Genomic DNA, 14,910 nt, shown 5'->3' with positions numbered 1-14,910 from the left:
TTTGGGCCCTTAGGGTCCCAGGTTTGGCTGTGCCCAACAATATCCATCTGGGGGAGGTCCCTAACTACTTTTAAGGGGGATCCCTCAGGAGTTTTTAAAGCTTGCACCTCACTAGGGCTACTAGTTTCGGTGCCCCTAATCTGCTGATGGGGGTGCTTTATTTGACAGGGGGCCCTTTGGGTCTCACTGTCCTTCTTGTCCTCTGCAGCCCTGGGCTGAGTAAGGCAAGGTAGAGAGGGGCAGGTTACCTGCTCCAGACTGGGTCCCTCCTGAGAAGGGTCCACTGCCATCAGAGGCTCTGTCAGGCCAGGCCTAACAACCTCTGGGACAGTTCCTTCATCAGGGGTAAGATCAGTTCCCTGAGGAGGCTGATCCTTTCCTAAAGTCTGGTGGGAGGGAGATTTCTCTTCCTCCTCCATGCTCTCTGTTTGGGTGGAGTGATCCATCATTTCAGGCTTCACTACCCAGGTATCGGTTTGAGTTTGGGCTGTGGCCATCACAGCCCCACCAACCTTTTCAGGAGGAGACTCAGTTTGGGTATGGGCTGTTACTAGTACAGCCCTGCTACTCTTTCCAGGAGGGAAGTTATCTAAAGATGGGGCTGAGGTTTGCTCAGCCCTCCCAACCTTTTCAGGAAGGACATCTTGAATTGGGGCTGTAGCCATTACAGCCCCACTAACCTTTCCATGGAGATTTATCATTCTAGAATGGGTTTGCTGTTCAACCTCAGCCCAGGCTGAGATTTCCAAATCATTACCCAGTAGGCAATCTACAGGCAAGTTTGCTGACACTGCCACTCTCTTTGGGCCAGTGACACCTCCCCAGCTAAGATTGACTACTGCCATGGGATGATTGGATTCTATGCCATCAATGTTTGTCACCTGATATTTGGCATCAGGTAAAAGTTGCCTTGAGGGGACTAGACATTCAGCCACCATGGTGATGCTAGCCCCTGTGTCTCTGAAGGCCTCAACTTTCAAGCCATTGATGAGGGGCTCCTGTCTATACTTGCTCAAAGTGTTTGGGCAAGCTGTGAAATTGGCAAACCCCATGCCAGTCTCATAGACAAGAGTATCTGAGTTAGGGGACCTGGATAGGCCAGAGTCCACCTGTCCTCCAAAAGTAAACCCACCCAAATTCTTGGGGGTGCTCCCACCGCCTGGGGGACCACTGCTAACAGTGACAGGAGGTGTTGGAGCCTTACCTGGAGGTATATTCTCCTTATTGCAATTCTTGGGACAACAGCTATCTGTTTTGTAATGCCCCACCTGTTTACAGGTATGACAATAAGGCTTTTTCTGGGATGTAGAAGTGTCTTGGGACCCACCCCCATTCTTGGAGTTTTGGGGCCCTGGGGAAGTCTTTTCCTTACTTTTATCCCCACCCTTCTCTTGAGGCTTGGTAGTCTCTTTCTTTTGGTCACCACCCTGGTTCTTAGGCCTGATCCTGGTTCTGACCCATTTGTCTGCCCTCCTACCCAATTCTTGTGGGGAGGTCAGATCAGAGTCAACCAGGTGCTGATGTAGAAGCTGATTTTGACAATTACTTAAGATTTGCTCTCTCATAATTAAATTATACAATCCTGTATAGTCAGTAACCTTACTTCCCAGCAACCAGCCCTCCAGAGCCTTAGTGGCACACTCAACAAATTCAGACCAGTCCTGAGTCTGTGTCTTCTGGGTATCTCTGAACATTAACCTGTACTGTTCAGTGGTTAAGCCTAACCCATCAATCAGAGCACTCTTCAGGACCATGTAGTTTCTAGAATCCTCATCACTAACTGTGAGGAGTCTGTCTCTGCCTCTACCTTCAAAGGAGAGCCACAAGATTGCTGCCCACTGCTCCTGAGGGATCTGCTGTACCATGCAGGCTCTCTCAAGTGCAGTCATCCATTTGTGGATATCATCCCCAGCTTTGTAGGGGGGCACAATCTTACTCAGGTTTCTTGTATCAAAGGACCTGTCTTTATCCTTCTGGATATTGCTGCCACCAGTGGATCCTAATCCACTCTCTCTAGGCTGTCTTGCTCTAGCAAGTTTCTCTTGGGCCAGGGCAATTTCTAACTCTTGTCTCTGGACTCTCAATTCAGCCTCTCTAATTTGAGATTCTCTCAATTTGGCCTCATGTTCCCTTCTCTGAGGGCTAGTCATCCCCCTTCTGGAGTGACCATGAGAGCCTCTAGAAGCATGGGAGTTGTCAGAGTCACCTGAGTGAGTCCTTCTCCTCCTGGGCTTCTGGTTAAGTCCACCTGGGGGTCTGAATGGGTTGTTACCTGATTCCTTCCCAAGTAAGCTTAAGTTAGCCTGGTTCAGTCTACTGACCAGCACCTGACTATTTCTGTCATCATCTGACTCACTGCTTTCCACCTCCTCCTCTTCCTCCTCTTCCTCTACATCTACCTGAGGAGCTCCAGTGGTGGAGGCTTCCTCATCTACCAGGATGATAGGGGCAGGGGGGTCTACAGTGTCATCCTCTGAAGGATGGCCTCCTTCAGCATTCCCTGTGGGGTTTGCTTTAGAGGTCTTTAGAGCCTCAGACTGATCCAAGAGCTCTCTTAGGTGGTCTGTAGTAGGGGAAGGCCCTGTCTTCAGACCCCTTAAGACACAAAGCTGTCTTAATTCCTTAAAGGGAAAAATAGCAAATTGGGATGGTGCCCTTGGAGGGTCACTCTCAACAGGAGTAAGTCCACTGGACCCCTCTGTTCCCGACATTGCTCTAGTGTGGGTGGATGTGTTGCAATCTACCTACACTGGTGTTTACCTACTAAACCTATCTAGTAGTTGTAGCTAGGGTGTGCTACTCCCTTTGCTCTACAACAACTAAGTTCAGTAGAACTTAAGTATACTAGTCTTGTTTTATATGTACCTAGCAGGTACCTGTATGATCTTTCAAATGATAATCTCAAAGATTGTAATGGTAAAACAACAGCAAGCTCAGATCCCAATCCGCTGCTCACCAATGTGAGAAGTTGGCCTGGTATATAATGCTCACTAATTCTAGTGATCACTTTGTACCATGCCAAGCAACCCTTATGATGATGGTTGTAATTCAACCTTGTAGACCAGTTATCCTAGTGGTAACGTGGACAAAGCAGTCTTAGGCTAAACTCTGAAAGGCATGTGAAGCCAGCTGTTATACCATACACAACCCCCTTGAATACCAAATGAAAGGGACACCACACAGATATATATTGAAAATATATATTGATTTATTAACTATTAAAATCCCCTGGACTCTTTATGAGCACAGAAGCACAAGCGTAAAATCACAAGACAGTTTAAAATACACAAAAGTTGCACAATATGGATGAGCCCTAGGGGCCACCTAAACCATATACTAAGAAAGTGGTATAAGAGATACCTAGAGGAAAGTGAAGAGGCCTAGGGCCTTGGGAATCGCTGGAGCTATTCGAGACTGGAGTTAACTAAGTCGGGAAAGGCCCACGGGACTCGGGTGCAGTGTTCAAAGTGCACGCACTTCTCAATACAAAGTCTATGGTGCGTAAAAAGCACAAAGTTAGAAAGTTAGGAACCTTCCGAGTGACCTACGGAGCTGAAACTTAAAACACAGGCCCTTGGGATGTGTACCAGTGCAGGAGCACCGGCGGAGCTGAGTTACCTCACCCACAGGAAGCGGGTGCACAGGGTCGAAGATGTGTCGGGTTTCGTCACGCTGGTCGATGGTGCTTGGAGCTGAAGATGCTGCAGGCGGCTCGATGAGAAGAGTTCCGGTGGATCCAAGGGTGGATCGGAAGATGTGAAGACCTGAAAGCAGAGGGGACAGTGTTCAAAGTCACTAGCCAGTGACTACCGTGGAACCAGATTGGAACCAGGCGATGTCGGGTGCAAACAGGCGTTGTCGGGTAGCTTCTTTCTGCAGCCACGTGGATACCCGGGGTCGAGGACGTCCAGGAGTCGGTCACGAGCTGTCCCACGTAGGCTTCTCGCTGTTGGCGGTGTCGGCGACCTGATCGGAGCAAACAGGCCTTGGCAAATGCAAGCCACGCAGAAGTTGAAAGATGCTGTTCACTCGGACCAGCAAGGTCAGAGCGAGTGCTCCTTTTCACAGGAGCTTGGGTAGGTCTGGAGCAACCAGACCTGCTGTTTAAATCTTCGGGTTCGTCGCCAAGATGGCCGCTGGCCGCGTGGCTAGTGGCCGGGATGGCGCGTCGAGTGGCACAATGCAAAAGGGCCCCACGCAGATCGTGGAGATGCTGGAGGGCTGATCTTCGGTGCAAGGGCTGCTCGGTGGTGGGGGTTCTCAATCCCCAAAGCACAACGTCGAGGATACCTCAGAAGCTGCGCAGTCAGCTTGTCGAGTGTCTTCCAAGAGGTCCGGTCCCACGTCACTCGGTGCCTCCACGGGTCCCTTCTTCGCAGGGACTGTGGATCGGGCTCGGAGAGGTCTGGGAGTCTGGTTCTTGTCGGGCTCTGGGCTCGGTCTCCGGCGGGAGGCGGGGGCAAAGCAGACGTCGAGTTGCTGGTTGGTACCTGTGTTCACAGGGTGGTCACTCCTTGGCCACAAGGGAGATTCTTCTTCAGTCTTCTGTGCAGCAGAATGTCGAAGTCCAGTCTTCTTCTTGTTTAAAGTTGATTTCGGGATGATCTGCTGTGCAATGGCACTGCTCCCCCTCTTATTCCCAAACTGGGGGTGGATCACCTACTAGGTCCCTCCTCTGGGAGGAACCAGGAAGGGGGGCGGTTACACCCCCTTTCCTTTGTCCAGCTCCGCGCCAGGACTGGGGCTGGAAGGCCCCAGAACCGGTTTGGACTGGCCTATGCACGGGGACACCTTGTGTGCCCCGGGCATGTCTGATTCTTTTCAGCCCTGTCCTACCTAATACACAAAATCCTGTCTGGGGTGGTGCTCGCACCTCCCAAGGCAGGAAACCCTTTGTCCAGGCCACCATCTGCCGAGTTTCGGTCAGCAGCAGGAGGCCAGACTTGTGTCTGTGGTGGCAGCGTCCATTTTGTGAAGCTGAGGCTCTGTTTAACTTTAACCGGGGTTAAGGCTACACACATGTCGTGTCCCTCTAGAAGGGTGGAATGCTATCCCCGTCGCCAGAATTGGCGAGGGGATAGTATTCCAATTCGTATGACACCTTACTCGACATGTTTTGATAAAGCCAAACCAAAGATAGCATATAACCGCGAGGATTATAATGCACTTAAGAGTATATGGTATGGCAATATCCCGGAACAGCTTAGGGAGTGGTTCCCGACAGCTGCAGACAGGCTCAGCTCATGCTAGAGCACCATCTCACATATTTCCAAGCACTCTGCCTCCAGGATTGATGAGGCCTTCCATAGGAGTGGCTGATAGGAACATATGTGTCCAGTTTAGGGTTAGGCACAGGCATACTGTACCTAAGTAAGAGGTGATTACACCAACTTACCCCAGCTGAGTGATCAGCCAGTTGTGTCAAATATGGAGGCCAGGCCAGGGGTGGCACAATACATGCTGCAGCCCCTGGCAGGCCTTGGCTACACCTATGCCCTGGGTACCTATGGTACACTGTTACAGGGGCCTATAAGGTGAACCAATTCCAATTGTGTTATGCACCTAAGGTACATGGAGTCCATTTTAAGGAGAGAGCAATCAGCCTGGGGCCCTGAATAGCAGGATCCCAGGCCAACTAAGTCAAAAACCAGCTAAACACCAGGCAAAAAGTTTGGGGGTAACCATAGTCAGATATCCACCTTCCTACACCCGGGAACAGAAGTGGAGTGCAATTGAGAGGGAAACTTTTGCGGTGGTGTGGGCTCTGAAGAAGTTGCGGCCATAACTGTTTGGCTCGCACTTCCTGGTTCAGACTGACCACCAACCCCTTCGTTGGCTAATGCAAATGAAGGGGGAAAATCCCAAGTTGTTGAGATGGTCCATCTCCCTACAGGGAATGGACTTCCGGGTGGAACATCGGCCTGGAGTGGTATTTCCGCCTTAGTGATGAGGACTCCCAAGGGGTTGGGTAGCGCTCCCCACTTTCAGCTGGGGGGGACGCGTGTTAGACCTGTCTGGCCTTTTGCGTAGCCCCTCCTATTAATTATTATTTTGTCCCCTTTTTCGCCCCTCATACCCTTTTTATCTTTTTGTGTCCACTGGACTTTTATGGTGTTGTCCTGGGGGATAGGTGCTCTTTCGCCCTCATAGTTTTTTTTCCTGAGGCCTAGGTACCCTTTTCTGACTAGAAAGGTTGGGCCATGTAAAATGGTGGCTAGTAACTGCCACAACTGCCAACTCAGGGACTGGGCCCATAGGATAGAATAGGAAGCATCCAGAACCTTCTGGCTAGTTCTGGACCTTGGGAGCTAAGGGTATAAATAGAACACCTGTAGGGCGACCATTTTGTCTTGTCAGTGAGGAGCAGCTGGAGTATAGGCTAAGGGTCTGGAAGGGGTAGGGCCTTCATAGGGTGGACTACTTTTCAAGGGTTGCCCCCTTACAGGGATCACCACCCCCACTCCTGTAGACCTGACCCAGTTAGTCCCGACCTGCTGACCCTGGACAGGGAGACACCTCAAATTGGGTGTAGGGATTGACCCCCAGCTAGCGGTGAAGCTTAGGGGATCCCAGCTGAGGAGGGCAAGAAGTGAGAAGCACCCCCCCCTTCCCTTTGTCCAGTATGAAGAGCTAGATTGATCCTTGCAGGAGATAGAGGACTGGGGCAAAAAGCGTGAGACTTTACCTCTGACCCACCCCTCCTCTGTGACGGTGGTGCCATTGGCTGCCTATGTAAAATCGGGACCTCTCACCTGCATCAGGAAGTGCAGCAGGAGTTTACCCCCCCACCTGTGGAGCCCGAAGTAAGGAGAGTCGGGGCTTCGGTGGGTGGTCCAATAGTCCTAAATCCATTGAGGACGGGCCAGGTGGAGAATCACTGGCACTGCCGTGAAGGTGAAGTGGAGAGGAGCATAGGGCTGATCGAGCCTGGGGCAGCGCGCTTCTGCGCATACTCTCGGCGGTGACCACTTTCCTGTCAGGAGGGGCCTAGGACCGAGCAGGCCCAGAGGTGAGCCACTACCAGTGCCGTCAAGTGGAGCCGCCTCCGTTTCAGTGCCGCTACTCTCCCGCGCCTGCGCCGTAGCGCCGCGGTGAGAGGATCGTCAGAGACGGCCGGAGGCGGGATCGGAGCCAAGCGCTGGGGACAGACCTAGCGCGACCTCTCTGAAGGGCTGACGCGTGTGCAGACTTTCACCAGGCCCCGAGGTAAGCGCTGTTGGGGACCGGAGGAGGCCCCCGAAGAGAGCTGAACCCTGGGGCTGGAGCTGTGAACTGAGAAAGGCTCTAACAGCCGTCCCAAGTAAGGAGGGAAGTGGGAACTGTTGGGTGCCTAGGTTTTCCTTCAATTCGCTTAGCTACTGACTAGAAACACCGATAAAAGGTGCAGGAGATCGTTTCTGGCACCTAGAGGAGTTCTGTTGCAGGACTTTAATGAGGCAGAGATAGGGTGTGGCTCTTCAGTCTAACTGGGATACTGACACCTGGATGTGGGTTACCTGTGACAGAAATTCCAATCGGGGTTGCGTGTCAGAGAAACTCTCTGTAAGAAGTTGAAGTGCTAGGAGGCTACAGAACTGAAGGGATCAACTGAGGAAAATTTCTGTTAACACTGTGCAACTGCCTGTTTAGAATGCCTAGGATTTCTTAGGGAATGGAATAGCTTAACTTGCTTAATCTACTGCTCACTCAGTATTTGCTATGTATTACTGCTAATATTCCGGTGGGTAAAGAAGTGTGGAGTTCATATGTAAGTTGATGGAGGAAGTAAAAACATGTCTTTGTAATGTGATTCCAACTGTGTAAAATATGAGGAGGATAAGGAGAAATGATAGTGTGAGAAAGACAAAAGTGAATCTAATATATTTTTATAAACCAGTCCATATTTTTCCAAAACATTGGTGTAGTGTCGTTTTTGTGTGGAAGTGCATTAAGTTATTACAGGGTGGTGCGCAACCTTTACACTTGTGCTTCTAGGAACTGACTGTCTTACCCTAGGCCAGGCTACCCTATGTGATCTGGTAACAAAAGGTCCAACATATTGGTGTCTAGCGGTGGGATCAGAACTGTGGTTGCGACTACTCTGCAGTAACTAAGTGTAATCCACTGACCTACACCAGGAGTTTTCTCCTGGCGGACTTCCTAATTTGTACTTTTGCTTTTTCCAAATTCATTCCTGGTGGTGGGTGGAGGTAGCTTCAGATTGCCCCTTGTGAATCTATTCTTTTTGTGTGCTTGTCCCTACATAGCTCTTTAGCAAAATGGGATTTGCTCTGGAAGAACTGGACACTTATTCTGTAGCCCAGCTTAAGGACTTTTGTCAACAGATGGGAGTGTTCTTTAAGCGTGGGGCCAAGAAGGGGGAACTCCAGACCAGTTTGAGGGCTTGGGTGGAAGCACATGGAGAAGGGAAGGAGGAGGAAGAGGGGACGGACCGGGACACAGTCATAGGAGTAGAGGGAATGTTCCATCCCGGGATGGGAAACCTACTTCCAGGACCAATGACCTACTCAAAGAGGGGCAGTAGTGTCCCCGGAGGAAGCTTGACCGAAGCGGAACTCACAGACAAGAGGGAGAAAAGGCAACTGAAGTGGGAGTTAGCCAGGTTAGAACAGGAGAGGGAAGAACGGAGGATGGCTCATGAGTTTAAATTAAAAGAGCTAGAACTCCAGGCCCTGCAATTAGGACCCTCCCCTACTCCAAATGGTGGCAACGAAACCAGAAAACCAACTAGGGAGTCCAGACCCTACCTGCCTAAAGACATAGTTGCCAGCTATAGTCAGGGGGACGATATAGCCAAATGGTTGGCTGCCTATGAGGTCTTCTTAAGAGCCCATGGGATCCAGGAGAAACACTGGGGGGGTGGGTTGTACAAATATATGCCTCCTACTGGTCGGGACACCTTGTTAGCCTTGGAACAGGATGAGCAGACCAACTACCCCACCATGAAGTTAGCATTAATCAAAAAGTTTGGGCTAACCCCGGAAAAGTATCGCCAAAAGTTCAGGGGGAGCCACAAGTTAAGCACCCAGAACTGGGTGGATTTTCTGGACTATGCGAGGAAGGCATTGGAGGGCTGGATTCAGGGCAGCGAGGTGAAGGACTATGAGGGGTTATATGACCTTTTTCTTAAAGAGTATCTACTCGAGAAATGTTTTCCCGAGCTGCGCCAACACCTGGTGGACAGCAAGCTGACCAACCCCCCGAAGCTTGCAGAGGAGGCGGACATCTGGGCAAGTACCCGGGTGTCCTCAAAGGGGACTGGAGGGGTTTCCCAAAGGGCCGGACAGGGCGCCCGTCAGAAGAAGGAGGGGGGAGATAAAAAGCGGGAGTTCTCTAAAGGTCCCCAAAACAGTTTCCAGGGAAAAGGAACAGGTTTCACCCCTAAGGCTAACCCGCCCAGAAACCCTCATCCTGGCCAAAGCCAGCAGCCAAGGGTTGTCCACTGCTTTGAGTGTGGTGGTGTTGGACATTATAAGGGAGATGTCAAATGCCCAAAGAGACCACCCCCTCCCACCGGAGGAAAAGCCCCGGGAGTAGCTAGTGTAGCGCTCGGGTAGGAGTTGCCCTTAGATAAGGGGGGTGAGTGGGCGGGTGTCACCTTAGTGTCCCTGGGAGATCGGGAGATGGTTCCTAAGATCCAGGTGCCCCCAAAAACTACCAAGTATGGGCAGTGGATCACCATCAATGGCCAGAGAGGGGAGGCTCTGAGAGATACAGGAGCCAGTATGACTAATGTGAGGAGTCAACTGGTGTCTCCAGAGCAGGTGATTCCCAATGTACTCCACCCCGCCGCGATGGCTGACGGCAGAATGGGCCACTACCCTGTGGCCGAGGTTCCCTTTGAGTGGGAAGGGGTTGCAGGTTCACTTTGAGTTGCCGTAAGCCCTGCCGTGCCAGTCGATTGCCTGCTGGGGAATGACATGGAGCACAATGCTTGGAGAGAGGAGGAATACCGGACGCATTCAGAGATGCTGGGTACACAAGGTCTGCGACTGCCCGGAGAGGGAGTTTGCCTGGGTTGGAGCCTGGAACAATGGCCCAACCCGCTGCCAAAAAGGGACAGACCCGAAGACAGGAGAAGCCTGCTTCAGCTTCCACACCCCATGTGACAGATCGGACACCTGCGATGGTGGACCAGGAGTCCGTGGAGGGGGAAGTAGTCTCCCTGGAGGACCTACCCATCCCTGCTGAGTGGCATGTGGAGGGAGGGCCTACCAGGGAGGAGTTCTGTAAGGGCCAGAAGGAGTGCCCTACCCTTGAGGGACTGAGGCGACAGGCCGAAGCCCAGGCAGCAGGGAACATTGCGGGACACTACCACATTTACTGGGAGGACGTACTCCTCTACAGTGAACCCAAGGTACCCTTACCTGGTTCATCAAGGGCCTTGGTAGTCCCGCAATGGTACAGAGCCTTTCTGTTGGAATTGGCTCATGAAATACCCTTGGCAGGACACTTAGGTCAGGACAAGACCTTTGCTCGGCTTGTCCCCCACTTTTACTGGCCTCAGATGAAAGTGGCGTCTGATACCTACTGTCGGACGTGTGTATCCTGCCAAGCCAGTGGGAAAACAGGGGTGAAGCTGAAAGCTCCCCTGGAACCACTTCCTGTCGTTAGCACCCCCTTTTAAAGGGTGGGCATCGACATTGTGGGGCCATTGGATCCACCAACAACGGCTGTTCACAGGTTTATCCTGGTACTGGTGGATCACGCCACACGGTACCCAGAGGCCATTCCTCTGAGGACTGTTACTGCACCTGTAGTGGCTAGGGCCCTGATGGGGATCTTCACCCGGGTGGGTTTCCCCAAAGAAGTTGTGTACGACAGGGGGACCAACTTCATGTCAGCATACATGCGGGCAATGTGGAAGGAGTGTGGAGTGACCTACCGGTTCACCACTCCTTATCACCTCCAGTCAAATGGACTGGTAGAAAGGTTCAACAAGACCTTGAAGGGCATGATCAGAAGTCTGCCTGAAAGCCTGCGGAGGAAATGGGACATCCTCCTACCCTGTTTGCTATTCTCCTACAGGGAAGTGCCACAGAAGGGAGTGGGCTTCAGCCCCTTTGAGCTTCTGTTTGGACACCCTGTACGCGGTCCTCTCAGCCTGGTGAAGGATGGATGGGAAAAGTCTCCCAGGAAGCCTCCCCAGGAGCCAAATGGCGAAGTTGTGGAAGCAAGCTTCTGACAACTTGGAGGCCAGCCAGGCAGTAATGAAGGAGTGGTATGACCACAACGCTCACCCGGTGGAGTTGGAGCCTGGCCAGAAAGTGTGGGTGATGGAGCCTGGAGAGCTAAGTGCTCTCCAGGATCGCTGGACAGGCCCCTTTGAGGTGTTAGAGAAGAAGGGTAAGGCTACATACCTGGTGGACCTTAAGACCCCTCGACAGCCCCTACGGGTGCTACATGCTAACCGCCTCAAACCCCACCATGAGAGGCCCGAGGTCATCTTGATGATGGTGACTGATGGAGGAGAGGAAGCGGAAAGCGAACCTCTCCCAGACTTGTTTTCGTCTCAGGAAAAGGATGGGTCGGTGGAGGGAGTGATTCTCTCCCCATCCCTAACTCCTGAACAGCGAGAGGACTGCCGCCAGATCCTGGAGCAGTACTCTGCGTTGTTCTCCCTTGTCCCGGGAAGGACCCACCTGTGCACCCATGATGTGGATACAGGAGACAGCCCACCAGTGAAGTCAAAGACCTACCGGCTGTCAGACAAGGTGAAGGCTAGCTTCAATGGTGAGGTTACCAAGCAGCTGGAGCTACGAGTTACAGAACCTTCCAGTAGCCCCTGGTCCAGTCCGGTGGTTCTAGTGCCAAAAGCAGCTCCACCAGGCACCACTCTAGAACTGAGGTTCTGTGTGGATTACCGGGGACTGAACTCAGTTACCAAAACTGATGCTCATCCGATCCCTAGGGCGGATGAATTAATTGACCGGCAGGGAGCTGCCCAATACTTGAGTACCTTTGACCTCACTTCAGGGTGCTGGCAGATCTCCCTGACAGATGGAGCAAAGGAAAGGTCAGCCTTCTCCATGCCTGAAGGACACTTCCAATTCTGTGTGATGCCCTTTGGGCTCAAGAATGCCCCTGCCACTTTTCAGCGGCTGGTGAATCAGGTCCTCTCCGGAATGGAGGGTTTCTCCGCTGCTTACCTAAATGACATTGCTGTCTTCAGCAGCAGTTGGGAGGACCATTTGCAACATTTGCAAGCAGTTCTCCAGGCCCTGAAACAAGCTGGCTTGACAATCAAGGCCAGCAAATGTCAGATTGGGCAGGGGTCGGTTGTGTACATAGGCCACTTGGTGGGTAGGGGAACAGTGCAGCTCCTCCAGGCAAAGATTGAGGCAATCATGGCCTGGGAACCCCCCAAGACCCAGACTGAGGTCCAAGCCTTCCTGGGCCTCACAGGTTACTACAGTCGCTTTGTGAAGGGGTATGGCACTATTGTAGCGCCCCTCACAGAGCTCACATCCAAGAAACAACCTCAACGGGTAGTTTGGACAGAGGCTTGTCAGCAAGCCTTTGAAAAATTGAAGCAGGCAATGTGTGCGGCACCGGTCCTGAGGGCCCCAGACTTCTCTAAGGAGTTCATTGTCCAGACAGACGCATCAGAACATGGCATTGGGGCAGTGTTATCGCAACTCAATGAAGAGGGTCTGGATCAGCCTTTAGTCTTCCTGTCCAGGAGACTGCTTCCCCGGGAACAGAAGTGGAGTGCAATTGAGAGGGAAGCTTTTGCGGTGGTGTGGGCTCTGAAGAAGTTGCGGCCATACCTGTTTGGCTCGCACTTCCTGGTTCAGACTGACCACCGACCCCTTCGTTGGCTAATGCAAATGAAGGGGGAAAATCCCAAGTTGTTGAGATGATCCATCTCCCTACAGGGAATGGACTTCCGGGTGGAACATCGGCCTGGAGTGGACCACGCCAATAAAGACGGTCTCTCTAGGTATTTCCGCCTTAGTGATGAGGACTCCCAAGGGGTTGGGTAGCTCTCCCCACTTTCAGCTGGGGGGGACGCGTGTTAGACCTGTCTGGCCTTTTGCGTAGCCCCTCCTATTAATTATTATTTTGTCCCCTTTTTCGCCCCTCATACGCTTTTTATCTTTTTGTGTCCACTGAACTTTTATGGTGTTGTCCTGGGGGATAGGTGCTCTTTCGCCCTCATAGTTTTTTTTCCTGAGGCCTAGGTACCCTTTTCTGACTAGAAAGGTTGGGCCAAGTAAAATGGTGGCTAGTAACTGCCACAACTGCCAACTCAGGGACTGGGCCCATAGGATAGAATAGGAAGCATCCAGAACCTTCTGGCTAGTTCTGGACCTTGGGAGCTAAGGGTATAAATAGAACACCTGTGGGGCGACCATTTTGTCTTGTCAGTGAGGAGCAGCTCGAGTATAGGCTAAGGGTCTGGAAGGGGTAGGGCCTTCATAGGGTGGACTACTTTTCAAGGGTTGCCCCCTTACAGGGATCACCACCCCCATTCCTGTAGACCTGACCCAGTTAGTCCCGACCTGCTGACCCTGGACAGGGAGACACCTCAAATTGGGTGTAGGGATTGACCCCCAGCTAGCGGTGAAACTTAGGGGATCCCAGCTGAGGAGGGCGAGAAGTGAGAAGCACCCCCCCCCCCCTCTTTCCTTTGTCCAGTATGAAGAGCTAGATTGATCCTTGCAGGAGATATAGGACTGGGGCCCAAAAGCGTGAGACTTTACCTCTGACCCACCCCTCCTCTGTGACGGTGGTGCCATTGGCTGCCTATGTAAAATCGGGACCTCTCACCTGCATCAGGAAGTGCAGCAGGAGTTTACCCCCCACCTGTGGAGCCCGAAGTAAGGAGAGTCGGGGCTTTGGTGGGTGGTCCAATAGTCCTGAATCCATTGAGGACGGGCCAGGCGGGGAATCACTGGCGCTGCCGTGAAGGTAAAGTGGAGAGGAGCATAGGGCTGATCGAGCCTGGGGCAGCGCGATTCTGCGCATACTCTCGGTGGTGACCACTTTCCTGTCAGGAGGGGCCTAGGACCGAGCAGGCCCAGAGGTGAGCCACTCCCAGTGCCGTCGAGTGGAGCCGCCTCCGTTTCAGGGCCGCTACTCTCCCGCACCTGCGCCGTAGAGCCGCGGTGAGAGGATCGTCAGAGGCCGCCGGAGACAGGATCGGAGCCAAGCGCTGGGGACAGACCTAGCGCGACCTCTCCTCAGGGCTGACGCGTGTGCAGACTTTCACCTGGCCCCGAAGTAAGCGCTGTTGGGGACCGGAGGAGGCCCCCGAAGAGAGCTGAACCCTGGGGCTGGAGCTGTGAACTGAGAAAGGCTCTAACAGCCGTCCCAAGTAAGGAGGGAAGTGGGAACTGTTGGGTGCCTAGGTTTTCTTTCAATTCGCCTAGCCACTAACTAGAAACACTGATAAAAGGTGCAGGAGATCGTTTCTGGCACCTAGAGGAGTTCTGTTGCAGGACTATAATGAGGCAGAGATAGGGTGTGGCTCTTCAGTCTAACTGGGATACTGACACCTGGATGTGGGTTACCTGTGACAGAAATTCCAATCGGGTTTGCGTGTCAGAGAAACTCTCTGTAAGAAGTTGAAGTGCTAGGAGGCTACAGAACTGAAGGCATCAACTGAGGAAAATTTCTGTTAACACTGTGCAACTGCTTGTTTAGAATGCCTAGGATTTCTTAGGGAATGGAATAGCTTAACTTGCTTAATCTACTGCTCACTCAGTATTTGCTATGTATTACTGCTAATATTCCGGTGGGTAAAGAAGTGTGGAGTTCATATGTAAGTTGATGGAGGAAGTAAAAACATGTCTTTGTAATGTGATTCCAACTGTGTAAAATAAGAGGAGGATAAGGAGAAATGATAGTGTGAGAAAGACAAAAGTGAATCTAATATATTTTTATAAACCAGTCCATATTTTTCCA

The sequence above is a fragment of the Lissotriton vulgaris genome, unplaced genomic scaffold (genome assembly GCF_964263255.1).
Source record: "Lissotriton vulgaris unplaced genomic scaffold, aLisVul1.2 SCAFFOLD_395, whole genome shotgun sequence".
Lineage (NCBI taxonomy): Eukaryota > Metazoa > Chordata > Amphibia > Caudata > Salamandridae > Lissotriton > Lissotriton vulgaris.
This window is presented reverse-complemented; position numbering follows the sequence as displayed.